Raw genomic sequence first — 12500 nt, forward strand, 5'->3', positions numbered from 1 at the left:
GTTAGTACTTGGATGGGAGACCGCCTGGGAATACCAGGTGCTGTATGCTCTTTTGCTCATTCAATTAGAAACTGACATCTTGCAATATGCACAAGTAGTCCTTCATGAAAGGGGCTGGAAGCTGTTTTCATTTTGACACGAGAGAGAGAGAGAGAGAGAGAGAGAGACTACCTTGCATTGTCAATTGCTAAATCTGTATATGGATAAGTAGCCTATGGTTGTCAACTTATTTCGTACGGCCATACCAGCCTGGCAACGCCCGATCTCGTCTGATCTCGGAAGCTAAGCAGGGTCGGGCCTGGTTAGTACTTGGATGGGAGACCGCCTGGGAATACCAGGTGCTGTATGCTCTTTTGCTCATTCACTTAGAAACTGAAATCTTGCAATATGCACAAGTAGTCCTTCATGAAAGGGGCTGGAAGCTGTTTTCATTTTGACACGAGAGAGAGAGAGAGAGACCACCTTGCATTGTCAATTGCTAAATCTGTATATGGATAAGTAGCCTATGGTTGTCAACTTATTTCGTACGGCCATACCAGCCTGGCAACGCCTGATCTCGTCTGATCTCGGAAGCTAAGCAGGGTTGGGCCTGGTTAGTACTTGGATGGGAGACCGCCTGGGAACACCAGGTGCTGTATGCTCTTTTGCTCATTCACTTAAAAACTGAAATCTTGCAATATGCACAAGTAGTCCTTCATGAAAGGGGCTGGAAGCTGTTTTCATTTTGACACGAGAGAGAGAGAGAGAGAGAGACCACCTTGCATTGTCAATTGCTAAATCTGTATATGGATAAGTAGCCTATGGTTGTCAACTTATTTCGTACGGCCATACCAGCCTGGCAACGCCCGATCTCGTCTGATCTCGGAAGCTAAGCAGGGTCGGGCCTGGTTAGTACTTGGATGGGAGACCGCCTGGGAATACCAGGTGCTGTATGCTCTTTTGCTCATTCAATTAGAAACTGACATCTTGCAATATGCACAAGTAGTCCTTCATGAAAGGGGCTGGAAGCTGTTTTCATTTTGACACGAGAGAGAGAGAGAGAGAGAGAGAGAGAGAGACTACCTTGCATTGTCAATTGCTAAATCTGTATATGGATAAGTAGCCTATGGTTGTCAACTTATTTCGTACGGCCATACCAGCCTGGCAACGCCCGATCTCGTCTGATCTCGGAAGCTAAGCAGGGTCGGGCCTGGTTAGTACTTGGATGGGAGACCGCCTGGGAATACCAGGTGCTGTATGCTCTTTTGCTCATTCACTTAGAAACTGACATCTTGCAATATGCACAAGTAGTCCTTCATGAAAGGGGCTGGAAGCTGTTTTCATTTTGACACGAGAGAGAGAGAGAGAGAGAGAGACTACCTTGCATTGTCAATTGCTAAATCTGTATATGGATAAGTAGCCTATGGTTGTCAACTTATTTCGTACGGCCATACCAGCCTGGCAACGCCCGATCTCGTCTGATCTCGGAAGCTAAGCAGGGTCGGGCCTGGTTAGTACTTGGATGGGAGACCGCCTGGGAATACCAGGTGCTGTATGCTCTTTTTCTCATTCAATTAGAAACTGACATCTTGCAATATGCACAAGTAGTCCTTCATGAAAGGGGCTGGAAGCTGTTTTCATTTTGACACGAGAGAGAGAGAGAGAGAGAGAGAGAGAGACTACCTTGCATTGTCAATTGCTAAATCTGTATATGGATAAGTAGCCTATGGTTGTCAACTTATTTCGTACGGCCATACCAGCCTGGCAACGCCCGATCTCGTCTGATCTCGGAAGCTAAGCAGGGTCGGGCCTGGTTAGTACTTGGATGGGAGACCGCCTGGGAATACCAGGTGCTGTATGCTCTTTTGCTCATTCACTTAGAAACTGAAATCTTGCAATATGCACAAGTAGTCCTTCATGAAAGGGGCTGGAAGCTGTTTTCATTTTGACACGAGAGAGAGAGAGAGAGACCACCTTGCATTGTCAATTGCTAAATCTGTATATGGATAAGTAGCCTATGGTTGTCAACTTATTTTGTACGGCCATACCAGCCTGGCAACGCCCGATCTCGTCTGATCTCGGAAGCTAAGCAGGGTCGGGCCTGGTTAGTACTTGGATGGGAGACCGCCTGGGAATACCAGGTGCTGTATGCTCTTTTGCTCATTCACTTAGAAACTGACATCTTGCAATATGCACAAGTAGTCCTTCATGAAAGGGGCTGGAAGCTGTTTTCATTTTGACACGAGAGAGAGAGAGAGAGAGAGAGACTACCTTGCATTGTCAATTGCTAAATCTGTATATGGATAAGTAGCCTATGGTTGTCAACTTATTTCGTACGGCCATACCAGCCTGGCAACGCCCGATCTCGTCTGATCTCGGAAGCTAAGCAGGGTCGGGCCTGGTTAGTACTTGGATGGGAGACCGCCTGGGAATACCAGGTGCTGTATGCTCTTTTGCTCATTCACTTAGAAACTGAAATCTTGCAATATGCACAAGTAGTCCTTCATGAAAGGGGCTGGAAGCTGTTTTCATTTTGACACGAGAGAGAGAGAGAGAGACCACCTTGCATTGTCAATTGCTAAATCTGTATATGGATAAGTAGCCTATGGTTGTCAACTTATTTCGTACGGCCATACCAGCCTGGCAACGCCCGATCTCGTCTGATCTCGGAAGCTGAGCAGGGTCGGGCCTGGTTAGTACTTGGATGGGAGACCGCCTGGGAATACCAGGTGCTGTATGCTCTTTTGCTCATTCACTTAGAAACTGACATCTTGCAATATGCACAAGTAGTCCTTCATGAAAGGGGCTGGAAGCTGTTTTCATTTTGACACGAGAGAGAGAGAGAGAGAGAGAGAGAGAGAGACTACCTTGCATTGTCAATTGCTAAATCTGTATATGGATAAGTAGCCTATGGTTGTCAACTTATTTCGTACGGCCATACCAGCCTGGCAACGCCTGATCTCGGAAGCTAAGCAGGGTCGGGCCTGGTTAGTACTTGGATGGGAGACCGCCTGGGAATACCAGGTGCTGTATGCTCTTTTGCTCATTCACTTAGAAACTGACATCTTGCAATATGCACAAGTAGTCCTTCATGAAAGGGGCTGGAAGCTGTTTTCATTTTGACACGAGAGAGAGAGAGAGAGAGAGAGAGAGACCACCTTGCATTGTCAATTGCTAAATCTGTATATGGATAAGTAGCCTATGGTTGTCAACTTATTTCGTACGGCCATACCAGCCTGGCAACGCCCGATCACGTCTGATCTCGTAAGCTAAGCAGGGTCGGGCCTGGTTAGTACTTGGATGGGAGACCGCCTGGGAATACCAGGTGCTGTATGCTCTTTTGCTCATTCACTTAGAAACTGACATCTTGCAATATGCACAAGTAGTCCTTCATGAAAGGGGCTGGAAGCTGTTTTCATTTTGACACGAGAGAGAGAGAGAGAGAGAGAGAGAGACTACCTTGTATTGTCAATTGCTAAATCTGTATATGGATAAGTAGCCTATGGTTGTCAACTTATTTCGTACGGCCATACCAGCCTGGCAACGCCCGATCTCGTCTGATCTCGGAAGCTAAGCAGGGTCGGGCCTGGTTAGTACTTGGATGGGAGACCGCCTGGGAATACCAGGTGCTGTATGCTCTTTTGCTCATTCACTTAGAAACTGACATCTTGCAATATGCACAAGTAGTCCTTCATGAAAGGGGCTGGAAGCTGTTTTCATTTTGACACGAGAGAGAGAGAGACCACCTTGCATTGTCAATTGCTAAATCTGTATATGGATAAGTAGCCTATGGTTGTCAACTTATTTAGTACGGCCATACCAGCCTGGCAACGCCCGATCTCGTCTGATCTCGGAAGCTAAGCAGGGTCGGGCCTGGTTAGTACTTGGATGGGAGACCGCCTGGGAATACCAGGTGCTGTATGCTCTTTTGCTCATTCACTTAGAAACTGAAATCTTGCAATATGCACAAGTAGTCCTTCATGAAAGGGGCTGGAAGCTGTTTTCATTTTGACACGAGAGAGAGAGAGAGAGAGACTACCTTGCATTGTCAATTGCTAAATCTGTATATGGATAAGTAGCCTATGGTTGTCAACTTATTTCGTACGGCCATACCAGCCTGGCAACGCCCGATCTCGTCTGATCTCGGAAGCTAAGCAGGGTCGGGCCTGGTTAGTACTTGGATGGGAGACCGCCTGGGAATACCAGGTGCTGTATGCTCTTTTGCTCATTCACTTAGAAACTGACATCTTGCAATATGCACAAGTAGTCCTTCATGAAAGGGGCTGGAAGCTGTTTTCATTTTGACACGAGAGAGAGAGAGAGACTACCTTGCATTGTCAATTGCTAAATCTGTATATGGATAAGTAGCCTATGGTTGTCAACTTATTTCGTACGGCCATACCAGCCTGGCAACGCCCGATCTCGTCTGATCTCGGAAGCTAAGCAGGGTCGGGCCTGGTTAGTACTTGGATGGGAGACCGCCTGGGAATACCAGGTGCTGTATGCTCTTTTGCTCATTCACTTAGAAACTGAAATCTTGCAATATGCACAAGTAGTCCTTCATGAAAGGGGCTGGAAACTGTTTTCATTTTGACACGAGAGAGAGAGAGAGAGAGAGAGAGAGAGACCACCTTGCATTGTCAAATGCCAAATCTGTATATGGATAAGTAGCCTATGGTTGTCAACTTATTTCGTACGGCCATACCAGCCTGGCAACGCCCGATCACGTCTGATCTCGTAAGCTAAGCAGGGTCGGGCCTGGTTAGTACTTGGATGGGAGACCGCCTGGGAATACCAGGTGCTGTATGCTCTTTTGCTCATTCACTTAGAAACTGACATCTTGCAATATGCACAAGTAGTCCTTCATGAAAGGGGCTGGAAGCTGTTTTCATTTTGACACGAGAGAGAGAGAGACCACCTTGCATTGTCAATTGCTAAATCTGTATATGGATAAGTAGCCTATGGTTGTCAACTTATTTCGTACGGCCATACCAGCCTGGCAACGCCCGCTCTCGTCTGATCTCGGAAGCTAAGCAGGGTCGGGCCTGGTTAGTACTTGGATGGGAGACCGCCTGGGAATACCAGGTGCTGTATGCTCTTTTGCTCATTCACTTAGAAACTGACATCTTGCAATATGCACAAGTAGTCCTTCATGAAAGGGGCTGGAAGCTGTTTTCATTTTGACACGAGAGAGAGAGAGAGAGACCACCTTGCATTGTCAATTGCTAAATCTGTATATGGATAAGTAGCCTATGGTTGTCAACTTATTTCGTACGGCCATACCAGCCTGGCAACGCCTGATCTCGTCTGATCTCGGAAGCTAAGCAGGGTCGGGCCTGGTTAGTACTTGGATGGGAGACCGCCTGGGAATACCAGGTGCTGTATGCTCTTTTGCTCATTAACTTAGAAACTGACATCTTGCAATATGCACAAGTAGTCCTTCATGAAAGGGGCTGGAAGCTGTTTTCATTTTGACACGAGAGAGAGAGAGAGAGAGACCACCTTGCATTGTCAATTGCTAAATCTGTATATGGATAAGTAGCCTATGGTTGTCAACTTATTTCGTACGGCCATACCAGCCTGGCAACGCCCGATCTCGTCTGATCTCGGAAGCTAAGCAGGGTCGGGCCTGGTTAGTACTTGGATGGGAGACCGCCTGGGAATACCAGGTGCTGTATGCTCTTTTGCTCATTCACTTAGAAACTGACATCTTGCAATATGCACAAGTAGTCCTTCATGAAAGGGGCTGGAAGCTGTTTTCATTTTGACACGAGAGAGAGAGAGAGACTACCTTGCATTGTCAATTGCTAAATCTGTATATGGATAAGTAGCCTATGGTTGTCAACTTATTTCATACGGCCATACCAGCCTGGCAACGCCCGATCTCGTCTGATCTCGGAAGCTAAGCAGGGTCGGGCCTGGTTAGTACTTGGATGGGAGACCGCCTGGGAATACCAGGTGCTGTATGCTCTTTTGCTCATTCACTTAGAAACTGAAATCTTGCAATATGCACAAGTAGTCCTTCATGAAAGGGGCTGGAAACTGTTTTCATTTTGACACGAGAGAGAGAGAGAGAGAGAGAGAGACCACCTTGCATTGTCAAATGCCAAATCTGTATATGGATAAGTAGCCTATGGTTGTCAACTTATTTCGTACGGCCATACCAGCCTGGCAACGCCCGATCACGTCTGATCTCGTAAGCTAAGCAGGGTCGGGCCTGGTTAGTACTTGGATGGGAGACCGCCTGGGAATACCAGGTGCTGTATGCTCTTTTGCTCATTCACTTAGAAACTGACATCTTGCAATATGCACAAGTAGTCCTTCATGAAAGGGGCTGGAAGCTGTTTTCATTTTGACACGAGAGAGAGAGAGAGAGACCACCTTGCATTGTCAATTGCTAAATCTGTATATGGATAAGTAGCCTATGGTTGTCAACTTATTTCGTACGGCCATACCAGCCTGGCAACGCCCGCTCTCGTCTGATCTCGGAAGCTAAGCAGGGTCGGGCCTGGTTAGTACTTGGATGGGAGACCGCCTGGGAATACCAGGTGCTGTATGCTCTTTTGCTCATTCACTTAGAAACTGACATCTTGCAATATGCACAAGTAGTCCTTCATGAAAGGGGCTGGAAGCTGTTTTCATTTTGACACGAGAGAGAGAGAGAGACTACCTTGCATTGTCAATTGCTAAATCTGTATATGGATAAGTAGCCTATGGTTGTCAACTTATTTCGTACGGCCATACCAGCCTGGCAACGCCCGATCTCGTCTGATCTCGGAAGCTAAGCAGGGTTGGGCCTGGTTAGTACTTGGATGGGAGACCGCCTGGGAATACCAGGTGCTGTATGCTCTTTTGCTCATTCACTTAGAAACTGAAATCTTGCAATATGCACAAGTAGTCCTTCATGAAAGGGGCTGGAAACTGTTTTCATTTTGACACGAGAGAGAGAGAGAGAGAGAGAGAGAGAGACCACCTTGCATTGTCAAATGCCAAATCTGTATATGGATAAGTAGCCTATGGTTGTCAACTTATTTCGTACGGCCATACCAGCCTGGCAACGCCCGATCACGTCTGATCTCGTAAGCTAAGCAGGGTCGGGCCTGGTTAGTACTTGGATGGGAGACCGCCTGGGAATACCAGGTGCTGTATGCTCTTTTGCTCATTCACTTAGAAACTGACATCTTGCAATATGCACAAGTAGTCCTTCATGAAAGGGGCTGGAAGCTGTTTTCATTTTGACACGAGAGAGACAGAGAGAGACCACCTTGCATTGTCAATTGCTAAATCTGTATATGGATAAGTAGCCTATGGTTGTCAACTTATTTCGTACGGCCATACCAGCCTGGCAACGCCCGCTCTCGTCTGATCTCGGAAGCTAAGCAGGGTCGGGCCTGGTTAGTACTTGGATGGGAGACCGCCTGGGAATACCAGGTGCTGTATGCTCTTTTGCTCATTCACTTAGAAACTGACATCTTGCAATATGCACAAGTAGTCCTTCATGAAAGGGGCTGGAAGCTGTTTTCATTTTGACACGAGAGAGAGAGAGAGAGAGAGAGAGAGAGAGAGAGAGAGAGAGAGAGAGAGAGAGAGAGAGAGAGAGACCACCTTGCATTGTCAATTGCTAAATCTGTATATGGATAAGTAGCCTATGGTTGTCAACTTATTTCGTACGGCCATACCAGCCTGGCAACGCCCGATCTCGTCTGATCTCGGAAGCTAAGCAGGGTCGGGCCTGGTTAGTACTTGGATGGGAGACCGCCTGGGAATACCAGGTGCTGTATGCTCTTTTGCTCATTCACTTAGAAACTGAAATCTTGCAATATGCACAAGTAGTCCTTCATGAAAGGGGCTGGAAGCTGTTTTCATTTTGACACGAGAGAGAGAGAGAGAGACCACCTTGCATTGTCAATTGCTAAATCTGTATATGGATAAGTAGCCTATGGTTGTCAACTTATTTCGTACGGCCATACCAGCCTGGCAACGCCCGATCTCGTCTGATCTCGGAAGCTAAGCAGGGTCGGGCCTGGTTAGTACTTGGATGGGAGACCGCCTGGGAATACCAGGTGCTGTATGCTCTTTTGCTCATTAACTTAGAAACTGACATCTTGCAATATGCACAAGTAGTCCTTCATGAAAGGGGCTGGAAGCTGTTTTCATTTTGACACGAGAGAGAGAGAGAGAGAGACCACCTTGCATTGTCAATTGCTAAATCTGTATATGGATAAGTAGCCTATGGTTGTCAACTTATTTCGTACGGCCATACCAGCCTGGCCACGCCCGATCTCGTCTGATCTCGGAAGCTAAGCAGGGTCGGGCCTGGTTAGTACTTGGATGGGAGACCGCCTGGGAATACCAGGTGCTGTATGCTCTTTTGCTCATTCACTTAGAAACTGACATCTTGCAATATGCACAAGTAGTCCTTCATGAAAGGGGCTGGAAGCTGTTTTCATTTTGACACGAGAGAGAGAGAGAGAGAGAGAGAGAGAGAGAGAGAGACTACCTTGCATTGTCAATTGCTAAATCTGTATATGGATAAGTAGCCTATGGTTGTCAACTTATTTCGTACGGCCATACCAGCCTGGCAACGCCCGATCACGTCTGATCTCGGAAGCTAAGCAGGGTCGGGCCTGGTTAGTACTTGGATGGGAGACCGCCTGGTAATACCAGGTGCTGTATGCTCTTTTGCTCATTCACTTAGAAACTGACATCTTGCAATATGCACAAGTAGTCCTTCATGAAAGGGGCTGGAAGCTGTTTTCATTTTGACACGAGAGAGAGAGAGAGAGAGAGAGAGAGACCACCTTGCATTGTCAATTGCTAAATCTGTATATGGATAAGTAGCCTATGGTTGTCAACTTATTTCGTACGGCCATACCAGCCTGGCAACGCCCGATCACGTCTGATCTCGGAAGCTAAGCAGGGTCGGGCCTGGTTAGTACTTGGATGGGAGACCGCCTGGGAATACCAGGTGGCGTATGCTCTTTTGCTCATTCACTTAGAAACTGAAATCTTGCAATATGCACAAGTAGTCCTTCATGAAAGGGGCTGGAAGCTGTTTTCATTTTGACACGAGAGAGAGAGAGAGAGACCACCTTGCATTGTCAATTGCTAAATCTGTATATGGATAAGTAGCCTATGGTTGTCAACTTATTTCGTACGGCCATACCAGCCTGGCAACGCCCGATCTCGTCTGATCTCGGAAGCTAAGCAGGGTCGGGCCTGGTTAGTACTTGGATGGGAGACCGCCTGGGTATACCAGGTGCTGTATGCTCTTTTGCTCATTCACTTAGAAACTGAAATCTTGCAATATGCACAAGTAGTCCTTCATGAAAGGGGCTGGAAGCTGTTTTCATTTTGACACGAGAGAGAGAGAGAGAGACCACCTTGCATTGTCAATTGCTAAATCTGTATATGGATAAGTAGCCTATGGTTGTCAACTTATTTCGTACGGCCATACCAGCCTGGCAACGCCCGATCTCGTCTGATCTCGGAAGCTAAGCAGGGTCGGGCCTGGTTAGTACTTGGATGGGAGACCGCCTGGGAATACCAGGTGCTGTATGCTCTTTTGCTCATTAACTTAGAAACTGACATCTTGCAATATGCACAAGTAGTCCTTCATGAAAGGGGCTGGAAGCTGTTTTCATTTTGACACGAGAGAGAGAGAGAGAGAGACCACCTTGCATTGTCAATTGCTAAATCTGTATATGGATAAGTAGCCTATGGTTGTCAACTTATTTCGTACGGCCATACCAGCCTGGCCACGCCCGATCTCGTCTGATCTCGGAAGCTAAGCAGGGTCGGGCCTGGTTAGTACTTGGATGGGAGACCGCCTGGGAATACCAGGTGCTGTATGCTCTTTTGCTCATTCACTTAGAAACTGACATCTTGCAATATGCACAAGTAGTCCTTCATGAAAGGGGCTGGAAGCTGTTTTCATTTTGACACGAGAGAGAGAGAGAGAGAGAGAGAGAGAGAGACTACCTTGCATTGTCAATTGCTAAATCTGTATATGGATAAGTAGCCTATGGTTGTCAACTTATTTTGTACGGCCATACCAGCCTGGCAACGCCCGATCACGTCTGATCTCGGAAGCTAAGCAGGGTCGGGCCTGGTTAGTACTTGGATGGGAGACCGCCTGGTAATACCAGGTGCTGTATGCTCTTTTGCTCATTCACTTAGAAACTGACATCTTGCAATATGCACAAGTAGTCCTTCATGAAAGGGGCTGGAAGCTGTTTTCATTTTGACACGAGAGAGAGAGAGAGAGAGAGAGAGAGAGAGAGAGAGAGACCACCTTGCATTGTCAATTGCTAAATCTGTATATGGATAAGTAGCCTATGGTTGTCAACTTATTTCGTACGGCCATACCAGCCTGGCAACGCCCGATCACGTCTGATCTCGGAAGCTAAGCAGGGTCGGGCCTGGTTAGTACTTGGATGGGAGACCGCCTGGGAATACCAGGTGCTGTATGCTCTTTTGCTCATTCACTTAGAAACTGACATCTTGCAATATGCACAAGTAGTCCTTCATGAAAGGGGCTGGAAGCTGTTTTCATTTTGACACGAGAGAGAGAGAGAGAGAGAGAGAGAGAGAGAGACCACCTTGCATTGTCAATTGCTAAATCTGTATATGGATAAGTAGCCTATAGTTGTCAACTTATTTCGTACGGCCATACCAGCCTGGCAACGCCCGATCACGTCTGATCTCGGAAGCTAAGCAGGGTCGGGCCTGGTTAGTACTTGGATGGGAGACCGCCTGGGAATACCAGGTGCTGTATGCTCTTTTGCTCATTCACATAGAAACTGACATCTTGCAATATGCACAAGTAGTCCTTCATGAAAGGGGCTGGAAGCTGTTTTCATTTTGACACGAGAGAGAGAGAGAGAGAGAGAGAGAGACTACCTTGCATTGTCAATTGCTAAATCTGTATATGGATAAGTAGCCTATGGTTGTCAACTTATTTCGTACGGCCATACCAGCCTGGCAACGCCCGATCTCGTCTGATCTCGGAAGCTAAGCAGGGTCGGCCTGGTTAGTACTTGGATGGGAGACCGCCTGGGAATACCAGGTGCTGTATGCTCTTGTGCTCATTCACTTAGAAACTGAAATCTTGCAATATGCACAAGTAGTCCTTCATGAAAGGGGCTGGAAGCTGTTTTCATTTTGACACGAGAGAGAGAGAGAGAGAGAGACTACCTTGCATTTTCAATTGCTAAATCTGTATATGGATAAGTAGCCTATGGTTGTCAACTTATTTCGTACGGCCATACCAGCCTGGCAACGCCCGATCTCGTCTGATCTCGGAAGCTAAGCAGGGTCGGGCCTGGTTAGTACTTGGATGGGAGACCGCCTGGGAATACCAGGTGCTGTATGCTCTTTTGCTCATTCACTTAGAAACTGACATCTTGCAATATGCACAAGTAGTCCTTCATGAAAGGGGCTGGAAGCTGTTTTCATTTTGACACGAGAGAGAGAGAGAGAGACTACCTTGCATTGTCAATTGCTAAATCTGTATATGGATAAGTAGCCTATGGTTGTCAACTTATTTAGTACGGCCATACCAGCCTGGCAACGCCTGATCTCGGAAGCTAAGCAGGGTCGGGCCTGGTTAGTACTTGGATGGGAGACCGCCTGGGAATACCAGGTGCTGTATGCTCTTTTGCTCATTCACTTAGAAACTGACATCTTGCAATATGCACAAGTAGTCCTTCATGAAAGGGGCTGGAAGCTGTTTTCATTTTGACACGAGAGAGAGAGAGAGAGAGAGAGAGAGAGACCACCTTGCATTGTCAATTGCTAAATCTGTATATGGATAAGTAGCCTATGGTTGTCAACTTATTTCGTACGGCCATACCAGCCTGGCAACGCCCGATCACGTCTGATCTCGTAAGCTAAGCAGGGTCGGGCCTGGTTAGTACTTGGATGGGAGACCGCCTGGGAATACCAGGTGCTGTATGCTCTTTTGCTCATTCACTTAGAAACTGACATCTTGCAATATGCACAAGTAGTCCTTCATGAAAGGGGCTGGAAGCTGTTTTCATTTTGACACGAGAGAGAGAGAGAGAGAGAGAGAGAGAGAGAGAGAGACTACCTTGTATTGTCAATTGCTAAATCTGTATATGGATAAGTAGCCTATGGTTGTCAACTTATTTCGTACGGCCATACCAGCCTGGCAACGCCCGATCTCGTCTGATCTCGGAAGCTAAGCAGGGTCGGGCCTGGTTAGTACTTGGATGGGAGACCGCCTGGGAATACCAGGTGCTGTATGCTCTTATGCTCATTCACTTAGAAACTGACATCTTGCAATATGCACAAGTAGTCCTTCATGAAAGGGGCTGGAAGCTGTTTTCATTTTGACACGAGAGAGAGAGAGAGAGACCACCTTGCATTGTCAATTGCTAAATCTGTATATGGATAAGTAGCCTATGGTTGTCAACTTATTTCGTACGGCCATACCAGCCTGGCAACGCCCGATCTCGTCTGATCTCGGAAGCTAAGCAGGGTCGGGCCTGGTTAGTACT

The 12500-nt window shown here is 47.1% G+C and overlaps 29 non-coding genes and 14 pseudogenes across 29 annotated transcripts in view; all 43 read left to right on the top strand.

The window, feature by feature from the left end:
* LOC146230577 (5S ribosomal RNA) overlaps positions 1-49 on the top strand; it is a 119-nt gene extending 70 nt beyond the window's left edge. Inside the window, exon 1 of the ribosomal RNA XR_014743685.1 lies at positions 1-49. This exon is cut by the window's left edge and continues 70 nt beyond it. This is a non-coding gene — a ribosomal RNA (5S ribosomal RNA).
* Positions 50-231: 182 nt separating this feature from the next.
* Positions 232-350, top strand: LOC146230578 (5S ribosomal RNA). The gene has a single exon (XR_014743687.1). It is a non-coding gene; the product is annotated as a 5S ribosomal RNA (ribosomal RNA).
* Positions 351-522: 172 nt separating this feature from the next.
* On the top strand, positions 523-641 carry LOC146230579 (5S ribosomal RNA). The gene has a single exon (XR_014745474.1). It is a non-coding gene; the product is annotated as a 5S ribosomal RNA (ribosomal RNA).
* Positions 642-817: 176 nt separating this feature from the next.
* LOC146230580 (5S ribosomal RNA) lies at positions 818-936 on the top strand. Its single transcript, XR_014743688.1, has one exon. It is a non-coding gene; the product is annotated as a 5S ribosomal RNA (ribosomal RNA).
* A 186-nt stretch (positions 937-1122) lies between these two features.
* On the top strand, positions 1123-1241 carry LOC146230581 (5S ribosomal RNA). Its single transcript, XR_014743689.1, has one exon. It is a non-coding gene; the product is annotated as a 5S ribosomal RNA (ribosomal RNA).
* Positions 1242-1419: 178 nt separating this feature from the next.
* LOC146230582 (5S ribosomal RNA) lies at positions 1420-1538 on the top strand. The gene has a single exon (XR_014743690.1). It is a non-coding gene; the product is annotated as a 5S ribosomal RNA (ribosomal RNA).
* Positions 1539-1722: 184 nt separating this feature from the next.
* LOC146230583 (5S ribosomal RNA) lies at positions 1723-1841 on the top strand. The gene has a single exon (XR_014743691.1). It is a non-coding gene; the product is annotated as a 5S ribosomal RNA (ribosomal RNA).
* Positions 1842-2013: 172 nt separating this feature from the next.
* Positions 2014-2132, top strand: LOC146230584 (5S ribosomal RNA). The gene has a single exon (XR_014745375.1). It is a non-coding gene; the product is annotated as a 5S ribosomal RNA (ribosomal RNA).
* A 178-nt stretch (positions 2133-2310) lies between these two features.
* Positions 2311-2429, top strand: LOC146230585 (5S ribosomal RNA). The gene has a single exon (XR_014743692.1). It is a non-coding gene; the product is annotated as a 5S ribosomal RNA (ribosomal RNA).
* Positions 2430-2601: 172 nt separating this feature from the next.
* On the top strand, positions 2602-2720 carry LOC146230586 (5S ribosomal RNA). Its single transcript, XR_014746381.1, has one exon. It is a non-coding gene; the product is annotated as a 5S ribosomal RNA (ribosomal RNA).
* A 186-nt stretch (positions 2721-2906) lies between these two features.
* LOC146230587 (5S ribosomal RNA) lies at positions 2907-3015 on the top strand (annotated as a pseudogene).
* Positions 3016-3197: 182 nt separating this feature from the next.
* LOC146230588 (5S ribosomal RNA) lies at positions 3198-3316 on the top strand (annotated as a pseudogene).
* A 182-nt stretch (positions 3317-3498) lies between these two features.
* Positions 3499-3617, top strand: LOC146230589 (5S ribosomal RNA). The gene has a single exon (XR_014743693.1). It is a non-coding gene; the product is annotated as a 5S ribosomal RNA (ribosomal RNA).
* A 168-nt stretch (positions 3618-3785) lies between these two features.
* LOC146230590 (5S ribosomal RNA) lies at positions 3786-3904 on the top strand. The gene has a single exon (XR_014745942.1). It is a non-coding gene; the product is annotated as a 5S ribosomal RNA (ribosomal RNA).
* A 174-nt stretch (positions 3905-4078) lies between these two features.
* Positions 4079-4197, top strand: LOC146230591 (5S ribosomal RNA). The gene has a single exon (XR_014743694.1). It is a non-coding gene; the product is annotated as a 5S ribosomal RNA (ribosomal RNA).
* A 170-nt stretch (positions 4198-4367) lies between these two features.
* Positions 4368-4486, top strand: LOC146230592 (5S ribosomal RNA). The gene has a single exon (XR_014743695.1). It is a non-coding gene; the product is annotated as a 5S ribosomal RNA (ribosomal RNA).
* A 184-nt stretch (positions 4487-4670) lies between these two features.
* LOC146230593 (5S ribosomal RNA) lies at positions 4671-4789 on the top strand (annotated as a pseudogene).
* A 168-nt stretch (positions 4790-4957) lies between these two features.
* LOC146230594 (5S ribosomal RNA) lies at positions 4958-5076 on the top strand (annotated as a pseudogene).
* A 172-nt stretch (positions 5077-5248) lies between these two features.
* LOC146230595 (5S ribosomal RNA) lies at positions 5249-5367 on the top strand. Its single transcript, XR_014745708.1, has one exon. It is a non-coding gene; the product is annotated as a 5S ribosomal RNA (ribosomal RNA).
* A 174-nt stretch (positions 5368-5541) lies between these two features.
* On the top strand, positions 5542-5660 carry LOC146230596 (5S ribosomal RNA). The gene has a single exon (XR_014743696.1). It is a non-coding gene; the product is annotated as a 5S ribosomal RNA (ribosomal RNA).
* A 170-nt stretch (positions 5661-5830) lies between these two features.
* On the top strand, positions 5831-5949 carry LOC146230597 (5S ribosomal RNA). Its single transcript, XR_014742385.1, has one exon. It is a non-coding gene; the product is annotated as a 5S ribosomal RNA (ribosomal RNA).
* A 180-nt stretch (positions 5950-6129) lies between these two features.
* Positions 6130-6248, top strand: LOC146230598 (5S ribosomal RNA; annotated as a pseudogene).
* Positions 6249-6420: 172 nt separating this feature from the next.
* On the top strand, positions 6421-6539 carry LOC146230599 (5S ribosomal RNA; annotated as a pseudogene).
* A 170-nt stretch (positions 6540-6709) lies between these two features.
* On the top strand, positions 6710-6828 carry LOC146230600 (5S ribosomal RNA). The gene has a single exon (XR_014743798.1). It is a non-coding gene; the product is annotated as a 5S ribosomal RNA (ribosomal RNA).
* Positions 6829-7012: 184 nt separating this feature from the next.
* LOC146230601 (5S ribosomal RNA) lies at positions 7013-7131 on the top strand (annotated as a pseudogene).
* A 172-nt stretch (positions 7132-7303) lies between these two features.
* LOC146230602 (5S ribosomal RNA) lies at positions 7304-7422 on the top strand (annotated as a pseudogene).
* Positions 7423-7644: 222 nt separating this feature from the next.
* On the top strand, positions 7645-7763 carry LOC146230603 (5S ribosomal RNA). Its single transcript, XR_014743698.1, has one exon. It is a non-coding gene; the product is annotated as a 5S ribosomal RNA (ribosomal RNA).
* Positions 7764-7935: 172 nt separating this feature from the next.
* On the top strand, positions 7936-8054 carry LOC146230604 (5S ribosomal RNA). Its single transcript, XR_014743699.1, has one exon. It is a non-coding gene; the product is annotated as a 5S ribosomal RNA (ribosomal RNA).
* Positions 8055-8228: 174 nt separating this feature from the next.
* LOC146230605 (5S ribosomal RNA) lies at positions 8229-8347 on the top strand. The gene has a single exon (XR_014745161.1). It is a non-coding gene; the product is annotated as a 5S ribosomal RNA (ribosomal RNA).
* A 192-nt stretch (positions 8348-8539) lies between these two features.
* On the top strand, positions 8540-8658 carry LOC146230606 (5S ribosomal RNA; annotated as a pseudogene).
* Positions 8659-8840: 182 nt separating this feature from the next.
* LOC146230607 (5S ribosomal RNA) lies at positions 8841-8959 on the top strand (annotated as a pseudogene).
* A 172-nt stretch (positions 8960-9131) lies between these two features.
* LOC146230608 (5S ribosomal RNA) lies at positions 9132-9250 on the top strand. The gene has a single exon (XR_014746228.1). It is a non-coding gene; the product is annotated as a 5S ribosomal RNA (ribosomal RNA).
* A 172-nt stretch (positions 9251-9422) lies between these two features.
* Positions 9423-9541, top strand: LOC146230609 (5S ribosomal RNA). Its single transcript, XR_014743700.1, has one exon. It is a non-coding gene; the product is annotated as a 5S ribosomal RNA (ribosomal RNA).
* Positions 9542-9715: 174 nt separating this feature from the next.
* LOC146230610 (5S ribosomal RNA) lies at positions 9716-9834 on the top strand. Its single transcript, XR_014745162.1, has one exon. It is a non-coding gene; the product is annotated as a 5S ribosomal RNA (ribosomal RNA).
* A 186-nt stretch (positions 9835-10020) lies between these two features.
* On the top strand, positions 10021-10139 carry LOC146230611 (5S ribosomal RNA; annotated as a pseudogene).
* Positions 10140-10333: 194 nt separating this feature from the next.
* Positions 10334-10452, top strand: LOC146230612 (5S ribosomal RNA). The gene has a single exon (XR_014744994.1). It is a non-coding gene; the product is annotated as a 5S ribosomal RNA (ribosomal RNA).
* Positions 10453-10640: 188 nt separating this feature from the next.
* On the top strand, positions 10641-10759 carry LOC146230613 (5S ribosomal RNA). The gene has a single exon (XR_014744995.1). It is a non-coding gene; the product is annotated as a 5S ribosomal RNA (ribosomal RNA).
* Positions 10760-10941: 182 nt separating this feature from the next.
* LOC146230614 (5S ribosomal RNA) lies at positions 10942-11059 on the top strand (annotated as a pseudogene).
* A 176-nt stretch (positions 11060-11235) lies between these two features.
* LOC146230615 (5S ribosomal RNA) lies at positions 11236-11354 on the top strand. Its single transcript, XR_014743701.1, has one exon. It is a non-coding gene; the product is annotated as a 5S ribosomal RNA (ribosomal RNA).
* A 172-nt stretch (positions 11355-11526) lies between these two features.
* Positions 11527-11635, top strand: LOC146230616 (5S ribosomal RNA; annotated as a pseudogene).
* A 184-nt stretch (positions 11636-11819) lies between these two features.
* Positions 11820-11938, top strand: LOC146230617 (5S ribosomal RNA; annotated as a pseudogene).
* Positions 11939-12130: 192 nt separating this feature from the next.
* On the top strand, positions 12131-12249 carry LOC146230618 (5S ribosomal RNA). Its single transcript, XR_014743702.1, has one exon. It is a non-coding gene; the product is annotated as a 5S ribosomal RNA (ribosomal RNA).
* Positions 12250-12421: 172 nt separating this feature from the next.
* Positions 12422-12500, top strand: part of LOC146230619 (5S ribosomal RNA) — a 119-nt gene continuing 40 nt past the window's right edge. The window contains exon 1 of the ribosomal RNA XR_014743703.1: positions 12422-12500. This exon is cut by the window's right edge and continues 40 nt beyond it. This is a non-coding gene — a ribosomal RNA (5S ribosomal RNA).

This window comes from Hypomesus nipponensis, chromosome 24, assembly GCF_054491055.1.
Source record: "Hypomesus nipponensis isolate SF chromosome 24, ASM5449105v1, whole genome shotgun sequence".
NCBI classification, from domain to species: Eukaryota; Metazoa; Chordata; class Actinopteri; order Osmeriformes; family Osmeridae; genus Hypomesus; species Hypomesus nipponensis.